Below are 19,595 nucleotides of genomic sequence, written 5' to 3'. Positions count from 1 at the left end.
AGACAGAGAGTTGGCATAAATGGGTCTTTTTTTGGTTGGCAGAATGTGTCAAGTGGTGTTCATGGAGATCAGTGCTGGGGCATGAACTGTTAATAATTTATATAAATGATTTGATGAAGGCACTTTGATGAAGGTATGGGTGCTAAATTTGCTGATGATATCAAGCTCGGTAGGAAAGTAAATTATGAAGTGGACGTTAGAAGGTTACAAAAAAGATATAGATAGGTCAAATGGCAACCATCTGGCGAATGAGAATTATAACGTGGGCAACGGTGAAATTGTCCATAATAGCAGGAAGAATAAGAAAAGAAGCATATTATCCAAATGGTGAGAGATTGCAGAGCTCTGAGGTTCAAAGGGATCTGGGTGTCCTAGTGCATGAATCACAAAAGGCGAGTATGCAGGTACAGCAAGTAATTAGAAAGCTTTTATTCTTCCTGCCAAAGAAGCAGTGTGTAAGGGTCAGCTCTTGCTGTCAGGCATTTGAAGGCTACTTTGGGAAGAGAAGGGAGTGAACGCAGAGAGAAGCCATTTGGGTTCCCATCACTCCAGACGGACTGTCCAGACACTAAAGGCAGAATTTTCTGTTCCGGAGACTAAGGTGGTGGAAGCCAGAGTTGGAGTGACTTCCACTGGAGAGCAAGGCAGCTGAATACACAAGACCATGTGCTGTCCAAACTCATTAACTATGCAACCATGAGGAGCACATTGAAGGTCATGATGGGGTGGGCATGAGGTTGCCTGTCTTGCTGTCACCTCATAGGCTCAAAATCCAGGTGCCATATGTAAATACCACTTGTCATTCACTCGCTGCAGGCCGGAAAATCCAGAGTCCATAAAAGAAAATGTCCAGAAGAACACAGCAACTTTGGCTCCATAGTTCAGCGATGCCTCCCTGGAGATTCTCCTCTCCACAGTCGAAGAGAAATTTCTTTTCTCAGATGGTAGTGAATCTATGGAATTTTTTTACCACAGAGGGTTGTGGAGGCCAGGTCATTAACTCTATTCAAGGCTGAAATAAATTTTTAATCAGTAAGGGAACCAAGGGTTATGGAGATAAGATGGGAAAGTGGAGTTGAAGATTATCAGATCAGTCATGATCTCATTGAAGATCAGAGCACACTTGCTGGGCCAAATGGCCTACTTCTGATCCTACATTTTGTGGTCTTATGGCCTAAAATGAGGGCTGAGGTGGACCAGCATTCTCTTATCTCTATGTCTGTCCCCTTCATACAGTGCAATTATGGTGATAACCGTGCATCTCATGCACCCAGTATTCCTGAAACCTCAGGAGCAGGAGAAGAGAATGCGAAAAAGGAGAGGCTTGGATATCCAAAAACATGAGGCCACAAGGCTAACAGCATGCAGCACCAGAGGGAGAGGCTGGTCTGAATGCAGCCATGATGTGGAGATGCTGGCGTTGGACTGGGGTAAACACAGTAAGAAGTCTCACAACACCAGGTTAAAGTCCAACAGGTTTATTTGGTAGCAAAAGCCACTAGCTTTCGGAGCGCTGCTCCTTCGTCAGGTAAATGGGAGTTCTGTTCACAAACAGGGCATATAAAGACACAAACTCAATTTACAAAATAATGGTTGGAATGCGAGTCTTTACAGGTAATCAAGTCTTAAGGGTACAGACAATGTGAGTGGAGAGAGCGTTAAGCACAGGTTAAAGAGATGTGTATTGTCTCCAGACAGGACAGTTAGTGAGATTTTGCAAGCCCAGGCAAGTCGTGGGGGTTACAGATAGTGTGATATGAACCCAAGATCCCGGTTGAGGCCGTCCTCATGTGTGCAGAACTTGGCTATCGGTCTCTGCTCAGCGACTCTGTGTTGTCGTGTGTCGTGAAGGCCGCCTTGGAGAACGCTTACCTGATGATCAGAGGCCAAATGCCCGTGACCGCTGAAGTGTTCCCCAACAGGAAGAGAACACTCTTGCCTGGTGATTGTTGTAGCGTCTGCATGGTCTCCCCAATGTACCATGCCTCGGTACATTGGGGAGACCATGCAGATGCTATGACAATGACAAACATTGGGTACCATGGTGCATTGGGGAGACCATGCAGACCATCCAGGGAAGGCATTGACGAAGGTGGGCACTGGTGCATCAACACATCCTGAGGACAAGAACAAACTACCTCCAGATGGACTTCCATTGCTTTGACTGGTCTGCAGGGAGACATCACTGAACTGTGGGGTCACTCGCTGTCTGCGCTCATACATTTGCCCACTTTTGATTGGGGTCTCAGCAGTTGGAGAAGGGGTTGGCAGCAGCCCCAGGGATCCAAGGGTGGCAGGTGGAATAGGGGTTGCAGCAGCTCCAGGGGTCCAAGGATGTCAGATGAATTATTTGAATAGAAACAGTGTGCAAAGGAATGGGGAAAAGTCAGGGGGAATGGAACAAAGTCATAATGCTGGTTTCGAGATCTGGTGCAGACACATAAGGCTGAATTATCTCTTTCTGCACCATAACAATACTGTGATACTGAGATTCTGTGTTGGAGAGTGGGTGGTAGCAGTTCCAGGAGTCCAGGGGTGGCAGATGGAGAGGGGGTGGCAGCAGCTCCAAGAACCAACAGGTGAAAAGGGATGGCAACAATTGCATTTCCCACAACCTCCTCTCAGACAGTGAGAATAATGCTCCTGACTTGCAGGGAATGAATGCCACTTAAAAATCGCAGCCAGACCTTTGATCCATGAGGTAATATCAGTGGTCTCAATTCCTGTCCACCTCCACTGCATGGTACGACTTGGCGTAAACAATTGGCTGGCCACGTACAATCATGCAGTGGCCAGCCATCCCGCCTACCAGTGGAAGTGCCCCGCAGTCCTGCTGTCAACAATTTCGCTGCGACCAGCAGATTTTGCGCATAAACTCAGCTCCTCAACATCACTTACTAACCTCTATACTCCTCTATGTGTGTCAGAGGAACAGTACCAGCCCCTGCCCCCTGACCCCTACAATGGATTGGGCTGGCAAGGACGGCTCATTATCTTTGCACTTGTAAAACCCCAGCCCAGACATATCCAACCTGGGCAAATGAGAGATTGAACCTAACTGGAATGAACTAAGTGAAACACGGGAAGCAAGTATCATAGAATCATAGAATCCTACAGTGCAGAAGGAGGCCATTCAGCCCATCGAGTCTGCACCGACCACAATCCAACCAAGGCCCTATTCCCATAACTCCATGCGTTTACCCTAGCTAGGCCCCCTGACACTAGGGGACAATTTAGCATAGCCAATCCACCTAACCTGCACATCTTTGGACTGTGAGAGGAAACCCGAGCGCCCGGAGGAAACCCACGCAGATACAGGGAGAACGTGCAAACTCCATACAGACAGTGACCCAAGCTGGGAATCGAACCCAGGTCCCTGGCGTGGTGAGGCCACCCCGAAGTGATAAGCAAGAGCTGCTGGTGAAACATGAGGAGAAAGAAGAGTCAGTATGAAGGATCCAGATACATTGTTACTGGCTAAAGAGTTTGTTGACATGGATCTCATCATGCAGAGTTTTGAAAAAAGATGTAAACAGAACATCAAATGTAAATGTGCAAGCATTGGAGCAATGCCAAACAGTATGCCTCAGATGGAGGATCGAGTGGAAAAATCTGTTTGCATGTGCCCGTGCTGAATGATTGCTCTGCAGTGAACCAGGATTCTATGATTCTGTGACTTGATGTGGTATGTTGTGGGACAGCTGCAAATGGATCCTACAAGTAATACCGTTAGCGTGTTCTGTATTTCTCCCCTGGATGACCTGGATGCTCAGAATTCTGCCTTAGAGATCAGAAATGCTCGATCTGGAAAGGACTGGGACTAATTTCTGCACAAAAACCAGAGGGCAATTCTTTGATCAAATTTGTATCATTAGATCTGCATTCCTGGAGATCAGTGGCTAATGGGAGTCATGTCCTGGTGTTAGTGGTACGTCAGGAATGGACATATATCAGAATGTTCTGTCAGGATGGTAACATATGTGGACGCTCCTGCCAAGTCTCTAGAATGCAGTCAGATGTGGCTATAATGCCCTGAAGCATTGGCTGCTCTTACAGTACGACAAGAGGGACAAGATGGATGATCGCTCGATTGTAAAATGCTGGATTAATATCCTGACAATAATTTTTACCAAAGGGTACCAAAAGGAATTTGACATCTTTAATAAGGAATTGTCTCGGGTTTACCACCCAGCCAATGCTTCAAGGTTAATAATGATTGAATTTGGCTTGCTGAATTGTCTTATATCAACCAGTTTGGATTATACTAACTATTAACTGGAACTTAGAAGAATGTGAAGGGATCTGATTGAAGTGTATAAAATTCTGACAGGGCTGGACACAGTGGATGCTGGGATGTTGTTTTCTCTGGCTGGGGTGGCCAGGAAGGTGGGGGGGGGGGGGGTGGGTGGGGGGGGGGGGGGGTGGGCGGGGGGGGGGGGGGGGCTGCGTGTAGGGGTTTAGGACAAGGGAGTCACAGTCTCAGGATACGGGGCAGGCTATTTAGGACTGAAATGAGGAGAAACCTCTTCACACGGGATGGTGCAATTCTCTACCACAGAAGGCTGTGGAGGCCAAGTCACTGAATATAATTAAGAAGGAAATTTCTGGACTCTAAATACATCAAGAGGTGTGGGAGAGTGTGGTAATTTGGTGCTGAGACGGAGGACGGTCATGAGCCATGATCATTATGAATAGTGGAGCAGGCTTGAAGGGCTGAAGGATATACAGGTGGCATGGTGGCACAGTGATTAGCACTGCTGCCTCACAGCGCCAGGGGCCAGGGACCAGGTTCAATTCCCAGCTTGGGTTACTGTCTGTGCGGAGTTTGCACATTTTTCCCTTGTCTGCATGGGTTTCCTCTGGGTGCTCTGGTTTCCTCCCACAGAAGATGTGCGGGTTAGGTTGATTGGCTATGCTAAATTGCCTGTTAGTGTCCCAGGATGTGAAGGTTAGAGGGATTAGCAAGGTAAGTATGTGGGGTTGTGTGATAGGGTCTGGGTGGGATTGTTGTTGGTGTAGACTCGATGGGCCGAATGGCTTCCTTCTGCACTGCAGGGATTCTATGATTATTGCACTCGTAATCTCTCATTGGGATCTGTACAAGCTATAGAGTGAATGAATTAACTTCTTTTTGTCAATTTTCAAGTAAATAAGACAGAAAACTCATGGTCCAGCTTAAATTTCAAGATAGGACCATAGCTTCTGAGGGACCACCCCTCCCAAGAGATTCCCAGGTAAGGATTGCAAACTTCCTCTGGAGCAATTGCTCTGCAATTTTAAATCGCAAACTTCACATGGTTCCGACTGTCATACACTATTCGTTACCCAGAAAAAGTTAGAAGGTTTAAAATCGATTCTAGATTCTGCATAACTATTGTACAGATTCACACACCGACCCCCTACGGTACTGCCCCCGTGTCCTTAACCCCGTGAAAACTCCCTGACCAACCCCCACCATGAGATTCCCCCAGCCCAAAAGGGCTAACTCCAATCCCCAAAACTCAAGTGACTTCCCAATGGGGACTCTCTTCACCTCCCACCCCCCAACCCTTGACACCTGATCCCCCCTCCCTTGCCGACTATCTGACCCTCCCCCCTCAACTGTCTACATCTCCTTTTATAATTGTCTGTCTCGAATCCCAGCTGTCCAATTTCACCCCTCCCTCTCCCTAGGCTCTTGGCGACTGTCGGACACCAACCCCTGGTTGAATGGCCCCTCTACCCACACCACTGTCCGCACTACCCCCTGGCCCCTACTGGCTGTCTGACCCCCATCATCCATCTAAACAACCACCATGATGGTTGTTTGTCATTCTCCACCCACCCCACCCTGGCTCTGGCTGAACAACCTCCCCCCAACCCCCACGCACCCAGTACCCTCTCAAATTCTAACCACTTACCTGACAAACCTACCTCCTCCCCGGCTGGACTTTTAAACTTACCTGATTAAGGGCAGTTGGTGCTGTAAAAATGGGGATGTGGCCGCCTTTCCTCCAATTCAGCAGTGCTGAACTGAAGACCTCAGGAGCTGGCTGCACTGCACAGCTCTCACCTGGCCTGAGTCAGAAGGCGTGCAAAGATTTCAAGGTAAAAAAGTAGGAGTGGAGTGGGAAGATTTGGGTTGTCACTCTGAGGAATTTCAAGCCCAAATATAATCTTCTCCTGGATATTCTCACAGAGGAATTAGATATCATGAGCTTCAGTGGAATGGAAACACATTGTTAGAGGGTAGATAGTCCAACATGGGAAATAAGTAGAAAATGACACAAGCCACAGACAGTGTCATGAGGTGAACAGAGATGCAATTGGCGGCTTTGAAACAAAGTCTAATATTTCTTAATTCCAACAAGACAGATTCTGCCTGTGCCCTACTATCAACATTATCATGTAAATGCAACATAGGAGGCAACTTTTAAGTTGGTAGGCTGGAGAGGAAATTGCGGGTCCCCTAGCCGAGATATTTGAATCATCGATAGTCACGGGTGAGGTGCCTGAATATTGGAGAGTGGCAAATGTTGTGCCTTTGTTTAAAAAGGGCTGCAGGGAAAAGCCTGGGAACTACAGGCCAGTGAGCCTCACATCTGTGGTGGGTAAATTGTTGGAAGGTATTTTGAGAGACAGGAGCTACAGGCATTTAGAGATGCAAGGACTGATTAGGGACAGTCAGCATGGCTTTGTGAGTGGAAAATCATGTCTCACAAATTTAATTGAGTTTTTTGAAGGGGTAACCAAGAAGGTAGATGAGGGCAGTGCAGTTGATGTTGTCTACATGGACTTTAGCAAGGCCTTTGACAAGGTACCGCATGGTAGGTTGTTGCATAAAGTTAAATCTCACGGGATCCAGGGTGAGGTATCTAAATGAATACAAAATTGGCTTCCTGACAGAATGTGGAGATGCTGGCGTTGGACTGGGGTAAACACAGTAAGAAGTTTAACAACACCAGGTTAAAGTCCAACAGGTTTATTTGGTAGCAAAAGCCACACAAGCTTTCGGAGCTCCAAGCCCCTTCTTCAGGTCATTCTCACATTCTCTGTGAAGAGAAGCTTGGAGCTCCGAAAGCTTGTGTGGCTTTTGCTACCAAATAAACCTATTGGATTTTAACCTGGTGTTGTTAAACTTCTTACTGTGTTCCTGACAGAAGCCAGAGGGTAGTTTTAGAGAGTTGTTTTTCAAACTGGAGGCTTGTGACCAGCGGTGTGCCTCAGGGATCATTGCGGGGCCCACTGTTATTTGTCATTTATATTAATGATTTGGATGAGAATATAAGGGGCATGGTTAGTAAGTTTGCAGATGACACCAAGATTGGTGGCATGGTGGACAGTGAGGAAGGTTATCTCGAATTGCAGTGGGATCTTGATCAATTGGGCCAGTGGGCTGACGAATGGCAGATGAAGTTTAATTTAGACAAATGAGAGGTAATGCATTTGTTAGATTCAACCAGGGCAGGACTTACTCAGTTAATGGTAGGGCGTTGGGGAGAGTTACAGAACAAAGAGATCCAGGGGTACATGTTCATAGCTCCTTGAAAGTGGAGTCACAGGTGGACAGAGTGGTGAAGAAGGCATTCAGCATGCTTGGTTTCATTGGTCAGAACATTGAATACGTTGGGACGTCTTGTTGAAATTGTACAAGACATTGGTAAGGCCACACTTGGAATACTGTGTACAATTCTGGTCACCCTATTATAGAAAGGATATTATTAAACTAGAAAGAGTGCAGAAAAGATTTACTAGGATGCTACTGGGACTTGATGGATTGAGTTATAAGGAGAGGCTGAATAGACTGGGACTTTTTTCTCTGGAGCGTAGGAGGCTGAGGGGTGACCTTATAGAGGTCTATAAAATAATGAGGGGCATAGACAAGGTAGATAGTCAATATCTTTTCCCAAGGGTAGGGGAGTCTAAAACTAGAGGGCGTAGGTTTAAGGTGAGAGGAGAGAGATACAAAAGTGTGCAGAGGGGCAATTTTTTCACACAGAGAGTGGTGAGTGTCTGGAACAAGCTGCCAGAGGTAGTAGTAGAGGCGGGTACAATTTTTTCTTTTAAATAACATTTTGATAGTTACCTGGGTACGATGGGTATAGAGGGATATGGGCCAAATGCGGGCAATTAGGATTAGCTTAGGGGTTTTAAAAACAAAATAAGGGTGGCATGGACAAGTTGGGCCGAAGGGCCTGTTTCCATGCTGTAAACCTCTATGACTCTATGACACTGTATGTAGATGATATTGGCAGTGTAGCTGTGGGCCTATCACTTTAAGGTTCAAGGCGTTAACATTTTTCTGATGGACTGCGTGGCATTGAATGAATGAGGAGAATTTCATGATGAATTCTTCACCCAGAGAGTAGTTTGAATGTGCAGCTTGTTATCACGTGGCAGAGTCAAAGTGAATAGAATAGATGGACTTAGAGGGAAACTAGATCAGTCTATGAGGGAGAAAAGAAGAGAAGGTTATGTTGATAGGGTTAGGTGAAGTTGGATAGGAGGGTTTCATGTGGAATATAGACATTGGCATAGACAAGTGGACTGAATGGCCTCTCCCGGGCTGTGATTTCTCTGTAATTTTATGCAGTACCATGGAAGTCCAAATTAAATTAATGTCAAATTTATTGATAGAAATATATGTTCTGTTAATAAATGTTCTCTTAGTCCTGGGACTGGAATGGCTTGCTATCTCTTCAGTGAAAGTGAAAAACTGTGTTTGTAATGATGTGTCACAGTCAGTCTGGGTCAACTTGGCCATTGGCTCAGCATGAGTACTTTGAATTTGCTGGCTGGGAAATGTGGTCGGTGAGTTGTGCCTCATCTAGTTATTTATAGCACCACTTCTTAATCCCCTCAACATAACCTTCTCTCTCTCTCTCGTAAACTTACCTAGTTTCCTTTTAAGTCCACCTATTCTATTAATCTTAACTATGCCATGTGATAACAAGTTTCAAATTTGAACTTATCTTTGACACTGCGGGAAAACGTAGTTCTGCATCTTTGCAGGAGGATAGAGCAGAATTTTACAGTACCTCACGGCAGGTTTACAGCTGAAGGAGCCCATTAAATTCCTGCACCCTCCCTCCTGCCCCCAAACTTCATCAATTTTACAGGGACCAGGCAAGGCCTAGGGTGGCCCTCCCACCTGCATCCCAGTTGAGGCCTTTAAGTGGCCAATCATTGACCATCTAAAGGTCCCCACTCCAGCCTCAAAATTGAGGTAAGAAGAGTTCAGGGCAGGGGCATGCCTGGGAGGCCACCTAGCTCAGATTTTGGGTAGGAATGAAATGGAGGGCTGGTGGATACCTCCCTTGAGGGCCTCCTTCCCACATCAACCATTCCCTCCATCACGGTCTGCCCCCTTTTGGGTGCTCCCTCCCACTCTGGTCTCTCCATCAAGTCCCAAACACTCCTCTCCCCACCCCCTTGGGCCTCACCTGCCTTCCCATTGTGAGACCTCCCAAATTTACCTGGTACTAGAGACTGCTTGTAGTTCCAGTCCTGGCCATGGCTGCCACTGAACCAACAGGGACTAAAGAGCTGTCAGTAAATCTGATGGGCTAGCAGCTCTCTGAGGCAGGACTTCTGCCCGAGTGAGAGGCAGAAAGGCCATCTCCAGCCAATGTTAAATAATTGTGGGTCTGTTGTGGTTAGCGGGGATGCCTCCCTACCAACACTTCAAAAAATCCTGCCATAATATAAATGATTATAAATCAATATTTTACATTGCACTTACAACTTAATGCACAGTTCTTTTCACCCAATTTAAACCACCCCTAAACCACATCAGCAGCAGCAAACCAACTCAATACACTTCAAGGAGAAAAGTGAGAAATACAATGACCACCAATCCAATATTTCAGGAACAAAATGCTACCCAGTTATCACCAGCAGCCAGCTTTAGTCTCAAAAGAAATCTTGTGTGATTCTGACAAAACATGGATTGAAGCAGTCCATGTCCAAATGCAACAAGACTTGGACAGTATCCAGGTTTGGGCCAACAACTGGCAAGTAACATTCACACTACACAAGTGCCAAGCTGTAATGATGCACGCCAACAGACTTTGTCAGGAACACAAAAGGTATTTGTTAACAAGAAAAAACTGTACAGAGACCGGCAGTGCCCTGGAGCAGCCCCTACATGTCTACTACAAATTTGATTGAGTTTTTTGAAGGGGCAACCAAGAAGGTAGATGAGGGCAGTGCAGTTGATGTTGTCTACATGGACTTTAGCAAGGCCTTTGACAAGGTACCGCATGGTAGGTTTTGCATACGATTAAATCTCATGGGATCCAGGGTGAGGTAGCGAAATGGATACAAAATTGGCTTGATGACAGAAGACAGGTGGTTGTAGAGGGTTGTTTTTCAAACTAGAGGCTGTGACCAGCGGTGTGCCTCAGGGTTCAGTGCTAGGCCCATTGTTATTTGTCATTTGTCATTTAGATTAATGATTTGGATGAGAATATAGGAGGCATGGTTAGTAAGTTTGCAGATGACACCAAGATTGGTGGCATAGTGGACAGTGAAGAAAGTTATCTCCGATTGCAATGAGATCTTGATCAATTGGCCCAGTGGGCTGACGAATGGCAGATGGAGTTTAATTTAGATAAATACAAGGTGATGCATTTTGGTAGATTGAATCAGGGCAGGACTTATTCAGTTAATGGTTGGGCGTTGGGGAGAGTTGCAGAACAAAGAGGTCTAGGGGTACATGTTCATTGCTCCTTGAAAGTGGAGTCACAGGTGGACAGAGTGGCGAAGAAGGTATTCAGCATGCTTGGTTTCATTGGTCAGAACATTGAAAACAGGATTTGGGACGTCTTGTTGAAGTTGGACAAAACATTGGTAAGGCCACACTTGGAATACTGTGTACAGTTCTGCTCACTCTATTATAGAAAGGATATTATTAAACTAGAAAGAGTGCAGAAAAGATTTACTAGGATGCTTCCGGGACTTGATGGTTTGAGTTATAAGGAGAGGCTGGATAGACTGGGAGATTTTTCTCTGGAGCATAGAAAGCTGAGGGGTGATCTTATAGAGGTCTATAAAATAATGAGGGGCATAGATCAGCTAGATAGTCAATATTTTTTCCCAAAGGTAGGGGAGTCTAAAACTAGAGAGCATAGGTTTAAGGTGAGAGGGGAGAGATACAAAAGTATCCAGAAGGACAATTCTTTCACACAGAGTGGTGAGTATCTGGAACAAGCTGCCAGAGGTAGTAGTAGAGGCGGGTACAATTTTGCTTTTCAAAAAGCATTTAGACAGTTACATGGGTAAGATGGGTATAGAGGGATGTGGGCCAAATGCAGACAATTGGAACGAGCTTCGAGGTTTAAAAAAAAGGGCAGCATAGACAAGTTAGGCCGAAGGGCCTGTTTCCATGCTGTAAACCTCTATGACACTACATGCCTTCTCAATGTCTTCTGCCAAAGATAGGACTCCACTCCTCTGCGATGGTCACCCACTCCCAGTCCCAATTGGTCCCTCAAGCCAAGTGACCCTCATCTGCTATGTTGTCCTTCAAGGAGCAAGAACCAAAATCACCACATCCCTCCTCCTTTAGCTCCTTTATACAACCTCAATTGCCAAATTACTCAAGCCCAAATTCTAACTAAACTCTATACATGAGTTGAACAAATATACATGAAGTCCTTGAGGGTTTTGTTTTGTTTCTTGTGAGCCTGTAGTCTGTAATGCTTCCACAGGATCGACATTAACAGGAACTACAAAAACGGGTACCTCTTCTGGCAGAGGTAGTTCATTGCTACCTGTTTACACAGAGTTATGTCTATAACAGGTCAATTAGGTACTTTGGTGTTTACAGGTTTGAAAACATTTCTTGATGGCAACACTGACTGCTGGAATGTCTCTCTACTCCTCATCTGATCCACATGTTTATGAACGATCCATCTCTCCATGTTTACTGGGTACAACAGGAGTCCAGTCTCAGAGACAATAATTCCAGAGATCAAACTTGATCCATTACCAAAGTTTCATATCATGACACCATGTCATATAATGTACTATATGAGTTTTTCTTTGATTGTTGCAGTGGTGATTGCTCATTGATCAGATCTTGAGGCTTGCGTGTCCAAACATAAACATTTTTATTGGTACAGTTCCAAATACAGTCTTGCATGGAGCTCTTCCATACAGCTTGCTGCTTTTCCATTCACATGACCATTTTAGCAATCTTGTTCTGGCACGTCATCTCAGTTTCTTTCTCTGACTGAATTGTAGATTCTGCTGTCAATTTCAATACTTTTACCTCTTCAGTTAATTTCTCATTGTCAAGTTTCCTTTCTTCAAGTTCTTATTCTCCTGACTGAATTCTTCACTGGACTTGTTCTTATTTTCTGGTTGCTTTTCCATGGAGTTCAGCTTGTTCTACATTGTCTCCTTCTGAACTTCATTTTGTAATTTGTTTTGCAACATTTTCTTTCCAAGTTTGCTGTTAGTCATTTCATTTTGTTGTTTTTCTGTCTCCTCTCGAGGTTTAATCTTTTTTACTTATTTCTCTTTACTCCCAATAGTTCCTAGTTTCTTTTGAAGTCTTTAATTTCTGCATTTCTTCTGAGATGAATCTGCCACTGGACATATACTTTTCACAAATGGAATCTTCATTTTTGCTTGCCTTAACTTCAGCTATACCCATTTTGACTTCATTGTTGGTCAGTTCTGTCTCTGACAAAGTGTTGACTTGTTACTATTCTGCACTCACCAAGTCTCCTTAGACATCACCTTCCAAACCCCCAAGCACTACTGTCTAGGACAAGGGGGCAGACGTATGGGAAAGCCACCACCTACAAGTTCCCCTCCAAGTCACTCACCGTCCTGATTTGGAAATATATTGACTGCAGTGGTTCAAGAAGACAGCTCACTAGCACCTTCACAAGGGTAGTTAAGGATGGGCAATAAATACTGGTCGAGCCAGTGATGCTCACATCCCTTAAATGAGTTTTAAGAAAATGAAAAGAAAAAAGGCTTTTGAGCACATGCATCAATCAATTCCACATCCGATTTGGTGGTGGGACAGGAGGCATATCTTTATAAATAACATTCTTTCCTTGAGTTTTCTGCCTACCTATTTTGTCCTTGCTGTTGCAATTCCATCTTAATGTCTGTGTCTTGAAATCTGCCTGGTGTAGGATATCCTCCATTTAAAACATTTCTACCTTCAGCAAAATGCTGGTCTGTCTGGATCCTTTAATCCTATGGATGCGATTTACTCTCAAAATAAATGAAATCATTGGGAGGCAATCTATGACCTGTGTGTGTTATGATACATCTTTATTGGATAACAGCATAACAACACTAAAAGGGAAGTGTGTCATGTGATAGGGTTTATGCTGCAATTTAAAGGCGATGTGGGTGCAAAATCTCGTGAGACTCGGACATCGAGTACCTCACCGGTTAGGTCTCAGTTTCCGATTTCCCCCATCCCTCGCCGGTGACATAAAGCCCAGGAAGGTCGGGAATCTCATTTCAATACAATTTAATGTAATTTGTGGGCTCCCCAGCCATATCATCTCCCCACACACTTGGAACTCTCCCTCACCAATATCATGTCACATTGGCGAGGTTTACAACTGCTTTTCAAAAATGGAAACCTACCGGGGGGCGCACAGGTAGGTATAACCCCTGGAAGGAGGGCGATGTGTCTCGGCAATACACTTGCATTGCTCCCTGACACTGCCCTGTGGCCCCCTGCACCCCAGTACTGCCTGCTGGCTCACTGACACCCTGGCAGGGGACAGTGCTAGGGTGGGGTTCTTGGGGAGCTATGGGGAGGGGGTTGTTCTGTTTATCCGCTTGTGTGTGGGGGGGCATTCTCCTTATGCATGTGTGGATTTTCATTTTTCCCTTGTGCTTGGGAGGTCCCTTATGTCCAATTTGGGTGGGTGGTATCCCTTTGCTCGGGGCAGTTCCTATGTTTTATATCAAAGATTGAGACACCCTTACAGGATTCCTGTCTGTCAGCTTTCTCCAGTACTGCCCCGCCCCAGCAGTGTGATGGCGTTGGGCCATACCTCCAGATTTTTTCTGCACAGAATCCTGAATTAGCTAGAGACCAAAGTCGGCTGTGTAGCCTGTGAGCTGCACGCCGGTTGTCTCGCCTTAGCCAGCACTCTGTGCAGAAAGTTTCACCTTTAGTTTCACTTTGGTTCCTGAGCAGAGCATATACACACAGTCTTCTGATGTCTTCAAGCTTTCTACCTTTGTATAAGTTTCTCATGTGCTTAATTTAAATAAATGAACCCACAACGTATTTTCCCAATCCCTTTTGAGCGATAGGCACCTTTGTTTCGTTGTATCAACGCAACAATGCAGGAGGTTGGAGATAAGAGAAACCAGACCCTCTACAATGCAGGACTGAATAAAAGGGATTGAAGAATTGAAAACTGAACCCATGAACCAGCCGTGGCTATCTGTCCATGAAATCAATGGAATGGAAGTCAGACATCTGCACTAATGGCCGGCTCAAATTATTGTCCATGTGGTGAAGATTTTTTTAAAACCCTGTCTGTTTGCTTTTATCCACTCTGCTGCTTCTAGCACAGTGACCAGTGAGGGGCTCATGTAATGTGTGCTGTTTTACTGTTGAAGAAAGACAATTGTTCCATAAGAAGGAGAAGATGCTCTGTCGGAGAGTTGGTGTGGACCCGATGGGCCAAGTGGCCTCCTTTTGCCCTGTAGTGGTTCTGTGGTTCTAAATAGATGGCCATGAAGGTAAAATCCAATATCAGCGTCTTGTGCTTAAACAAAGCAGTCTACAATGGGATGAGGGAGGAGTTGGCTAAAGTAGACCGGTAACGAACACTTTATGGTGGGACAATTGAGGAATAGTGGAGGATTTTCAAAGCGATTTTTCACAGTGCTCAGCAAAAGTATACACCAGTGATAATGAAGGACTGTGGAAACAGGGATAATTAGCCATGGATATCGAAGGAAATAAAGGAGGGTATCAAAGTGAAAGAAAATGCAGACAAAGTGGCAAAGATTAGTGGGAAACTAGAAGATTGGGAAATCTTTAAAGGTCAACAGAAAGTCATAATAAAAGCTATAAAAGTAAGATAGATTATGAGAATGAACTAGCTCAGAATATAAAAACAGCAAAAGTTTCTACAAATATATAAAATGAAAAAGAGTGGCTAAGATAAACATTGGTCCTTTTGAGGATGAGAAGGGGGATGTAATAACTGGAAATGAAATGGCCGAGGCATTGACAGGTATTTCGTGTCAGTCTTCACAGTGGAAGACACAAATAATATGACAAGAATTGATAACAAGAAAGCTATGGCAGGTGAAGACCTAGAAACTATCATTATCACTAAAGAAGTAGTGTTGGGCAAGTTAATGGGGCTAAAGGTAGACAAGTCTCCTGGTCCTGATGGAATGCATCCAAGGGTACTAGAAGAGATGGCGGGGGAAATAGTAAAGGCATCCATGATGATTTACCAAAATTCGCTGGACTCTGGGGTGGTTCTGGCAGATTTGAAAATAGCAAATGTGACGCCACTGTTTTAAAAAAGGAGGTAGACAAAAGGCGGATAACAATAGACCAGTTAGTTTAACTTCTCTAGTGGGGAAAATGCTTGAATCTATCATCAAAGAAGAAATAGCGAGACATCTGGATATAAATTGTCCCATTGGGAAGGCGCAGCATGGGTTCATGAATGGCAGGTCATGTTTAATTAATTTACTGGAATTCTTTGAGGACATTATGAACACAGTGGACAATGGGGAACCTGTGAATGTGGTGTACCTGGATTTACAGAAGGCATTCGACAAGTTGCCGCACAAAAGGCTGCTGCATTAGATAAAGGTACACGACGATACGGGTAATGTATTAGCATGGATAAAGGATTGGGTAACTAACAGAAAGCAAAGAGTAGGGGTAAATAGGTGTTTTTCTGGTTGGCGATCAGTGACTAGTGGTGTGCCTCAGGGATCAGTGTTGGGACAGCAATTGTTTACAATTTGCATAGATAATTTGGAGTTGGGACCAAGTGTAATGTGTCAAAGTTCACAGATGATACTAAGATGAGTGGTAGAGCAAAGTGTGCAGAGGACACTGAAAGTCTGAAAAAGGATATAGATAGTTTAACTGAGTGGGCGAGGATCTGGCAGATGGAGTACAATATTGGAAAACGTGAGGTCAACATTTTGGTAGGAATAACAGCAACATTATTTAAATGGTAAAAAATTGCAGCATGCTGCTGTGTGGAGGGACTTGGGTGTCTTTGTGCATGAATCGCAAAAAGATGGTTTGAAGGTGCAGCAGATAATTAAGAAGGCAAATGGAATTTTGTCCTTCATTGCTAAAGGGATGGCGTTTAAAAACAGCAAAGTTATGTTGCAGCTGTATAAGGTGCTGGTGAAGCCACACCTGGAGTACTGTGTACAGATTTGGTCTCCTTACTTGAGAAAGGATATACTGACAAAGGAGAGGGTGCAGAAGAGATTCACTAGTTTGATTCCGGAGTTGAGAGGGTTGGCTTATGAGGAGAGACTGAGTAGACTGGGGTTATACTCATTGGAATTTAGAAGAATGAGGGGGGATCTTATAGAAATGTATAAAATAATGAAGTGAATAGATAAGATAGAAGCAGGGAGGTTGTTTCCACTGGCGGGCAAATCTAGAACGAGGGGCATAGCCTCAAAATAAGAGAGAGCAGATTTAGGACTGAGTTGAGGAGGAACTTCTTCACCCAAAGGGTTGTGAATCTGTGGAATTCCCTGCCCAGTGAAGCAATTGAGGCGACCTCATTGAATATTTTTAAGGCGAAGATCGATACATTTTTGAACAGTGAAGGAATTAAGGGTGAGCAGGTGGGAAAGTGGAGCTGAGTCCATGAAAAGATCAGCCATGATCTTATTGAATGGTGGAGTAGGCGCGAGGGGCCAGATGGCTTACTCCTGCTCCTAGTTCTTATGTTCTTGTAACATTTTTCTTCACATCCTGTTCTTCTTCATCTTTGTCAAAGATGATGACCCACATTATGCTTGCTGGTTTTGGTGAAATTATTCAACCCATTAATCGTACGTTTGAGCTTGAATTATGGCAAATATATTCGGAAACTGGGGGATGGCTACATTCAATTGAATCTAACCATTAATAAGGGGATCAGGAGTTATGGGGAAAAGGCAGGAGAATGGGGATGAGAAAAATATCAGCCATGATTGAATGGTGGAGCAGACTCAATGAGCCGAGTGGCCTAATTCTGCTCCTATGTCTTATGGTCTTAGCCATCAGTTAATGGTCCTAACTGAAGCTTCCTCCACATCTGCTGAAAACCATTGTTTTAAACCCAGCTTGGAAAATATTATCCTTTCACCCACACTGGACACCTGCTTTGTAATGCATTACACTGAAGCAGTGAGTGTTTTTGGATCATCTGAAAAATTAGCAGACACACAAATCTATCACCAAAACTGTTAGATTCCCATAAAGAGAAGAAAACAACTACCTGGATAAAACTACTGGAAGCAAGATCAATAACAAAAGTCTCTGAAACAGATTTATCATGTGTGAAAATTTGAATTCTGAGACCCAGTGTCTTGACGAGGTCTCATGCACTTATGAAAATGATTTGTTTTTGTTTTAGACAATTAAGCACTTGAAGTCCACAAACATTTGCAGTCTGAGGAAACTAGTGATAAATGGATAAAGTCACACCATCAGCTTTTCCTTCACTTTAATTATTTTCTCATTGCACAGTCCATATAGAATACATAGACTATCATTCTTCAATGTCAAGTATGCTTGCTATCATTGTCAAGCCAATGCTTATTATAACTCCCCCACGACTGCATTGCTTGTAGATTATGTAGTTGATAATTGTGGTAATAGCTGTCCCCAAATGTGATACTTCTAACAAGTTGTGCTATTTAACTTACTTTGATCTGACTGTACACTTTCAGGTTTTCAGTTTGTTTTTTTTGTAATCTTCGGACTTTGTGTCCCTCAAGTCCAGAAACAGCCTGAGGCTTATATATTTTAGCTACACTTTCCAGAACTGATTTTGACACACCTAGCAATCCCAGGCATCTGCCATCAGTTATGTTGCTCATATTCATTGCAGGCACCAAATATACTTTTCCTGATTTGTTTTACAACTGTTCTAATTAAAGATCCACATTCTTGAGCTCACATTACAAACTGCAATCTTGAGAAGCTTCTATCCAACCACGTCATCCTAACAGTGACAATTAACTACACTGTCTGCTTCTGACTTGGCACTTTTTCTTTAACCAAGCCTGAAATCCTTCCTTTAAGTTCACATTGAACTAACAATCTCTGCCCCTATTGCTTTTATATTCTCTTTTATATTTTCTTCAGCTTCCCACAAAGAACATTTATTTATATCTGTTATATCAGTACTAGATTTTCTATACTTCAGTGACTTATGGACAAGGACATCCTTTTGTACATCTACACTTTCTGATTCCTTACCATTTAGGAAATACTCTACACATCTGTTCCTTCTACCAAAATGTATTACCTTTTTCCACAGTATATTCCATCTGCCATGTTCTTGCCCACTCACTAAGTCTGTCCAAATCCTCCTGTAGCCGCTTTACATCTTCCTCACAACACACATTCCCACCTAGCTTTGTATCATCCACAAACTTGGAAATTTGTTTTTTGGTTTTTATTCCAATTCAATCAAATCAAGTCCAATTCAGAGTCTTAACAAGTTGAGACATTCCCGATCCAAGCTGACAAGACAGGGCTCTCACTTCCTGTCTTGGGCTTGATCTACATGATCCATGCTGATTGGAGTAGGCATAGCTCCTCCTCCAAGGCTTGATCTCATTTGCATTTTAGCCAAAAGACCGCTTTTAAAAATTGCTTCAAATGAAGCTAAAATGTAATCTAATGACTTCAATCAAGTGCAGCATGTTGATACAACACTTGATCTTAGCCAAAAGGCCGAGAAGCACATTCCCACCTAGCTTTGTATCATCCACAAACTTGGAAATTTTTTAATATACTTTTCCAATTCAATCAAATCAAGTCCAATTCAGAGTCTCAACAAGTTGAGACATTTCCGATCCAAGCTGACAAAACAGGGTATGCGACCCTTTACCCGGTCTTGGGCCTGATCTACATGAGCCAAGCTGATTGGAGTAGGCAGACGTCTCCGCTCCCAAGGCTTGATCTCATTTGCATCTTAGCCAAAAGGCTGAGATGCCACTTTTAAAAATTGCTTCTCGGCCTTTTGGCTAAGATCAAGTGTGGTCTGGTGATGCTGCAGTTGGTCGTGGCCATTGGGTTGCATTTAAGCTTCATTTTCATATGATCCACAAACTTGGAAAATTTGTTTTTATACTTTTCCAATTCAATCAAATCAAGTCCAATTCAGAGTCTCAACAAGTTGAGACATTTCCGATCCAGGCTGGCAAGACAGGGCAAGCGACCAAATTACCCTGTCCTGGGCCTGATCTACATGAGCCAAGCTGATTGGAGGAGGGAAAGCAATACCTCCTCCAAGACTTGAGCTCATTTGCATCTTAGCCAAAAGGCCGAGATACCGCTTTTAAAAATTGCTTCATATGAAACATATGAAGCTTCAATGTAACCTAATGACCTCAACCAAGCGCAG

The 19,595-nt window shown here is 44.0% G+C and overlaps 1 protein-coding gene and 1 pseudogene across 1 annotated transcript in view; both read right to left on the bottom strand.

The window, feature by feature from the left end:
* The window catches only part of igfbp1a (insulin-like growth factor binding protein 1a), a 1,218,336-nt gene that overhangs the window by 478,197 nt on the left and 720,544 nt on the right, over positions 1-19,595 (bottom strand). The window lies entirely within an intron of this gene.
* Positions 18,791-18,934, bottom strand: LOC144481704 (U2 spliceosomal RNA; annotated as a pseudogene).

This window comes from Mustelus asterias, chromosome 2 (assembly GCF_964213995.1).
Source record: "Mustelus asterias chromosome 2, sMusAst1.hap1.1, whole genome shotgun sequence".
Classification (NCBI taxonomy): Eukaryota; Metazoa; Chordata; class Chondrichthyes; order Carcharhiniformes; family Triakidae; genus Mustelus; species Mustelus asterias.
The sequence above is the reverse complement of the archived record's forward strand: the minus strand, read 5'-3'. Positions and strand labels throughout refer to the sequence as shown.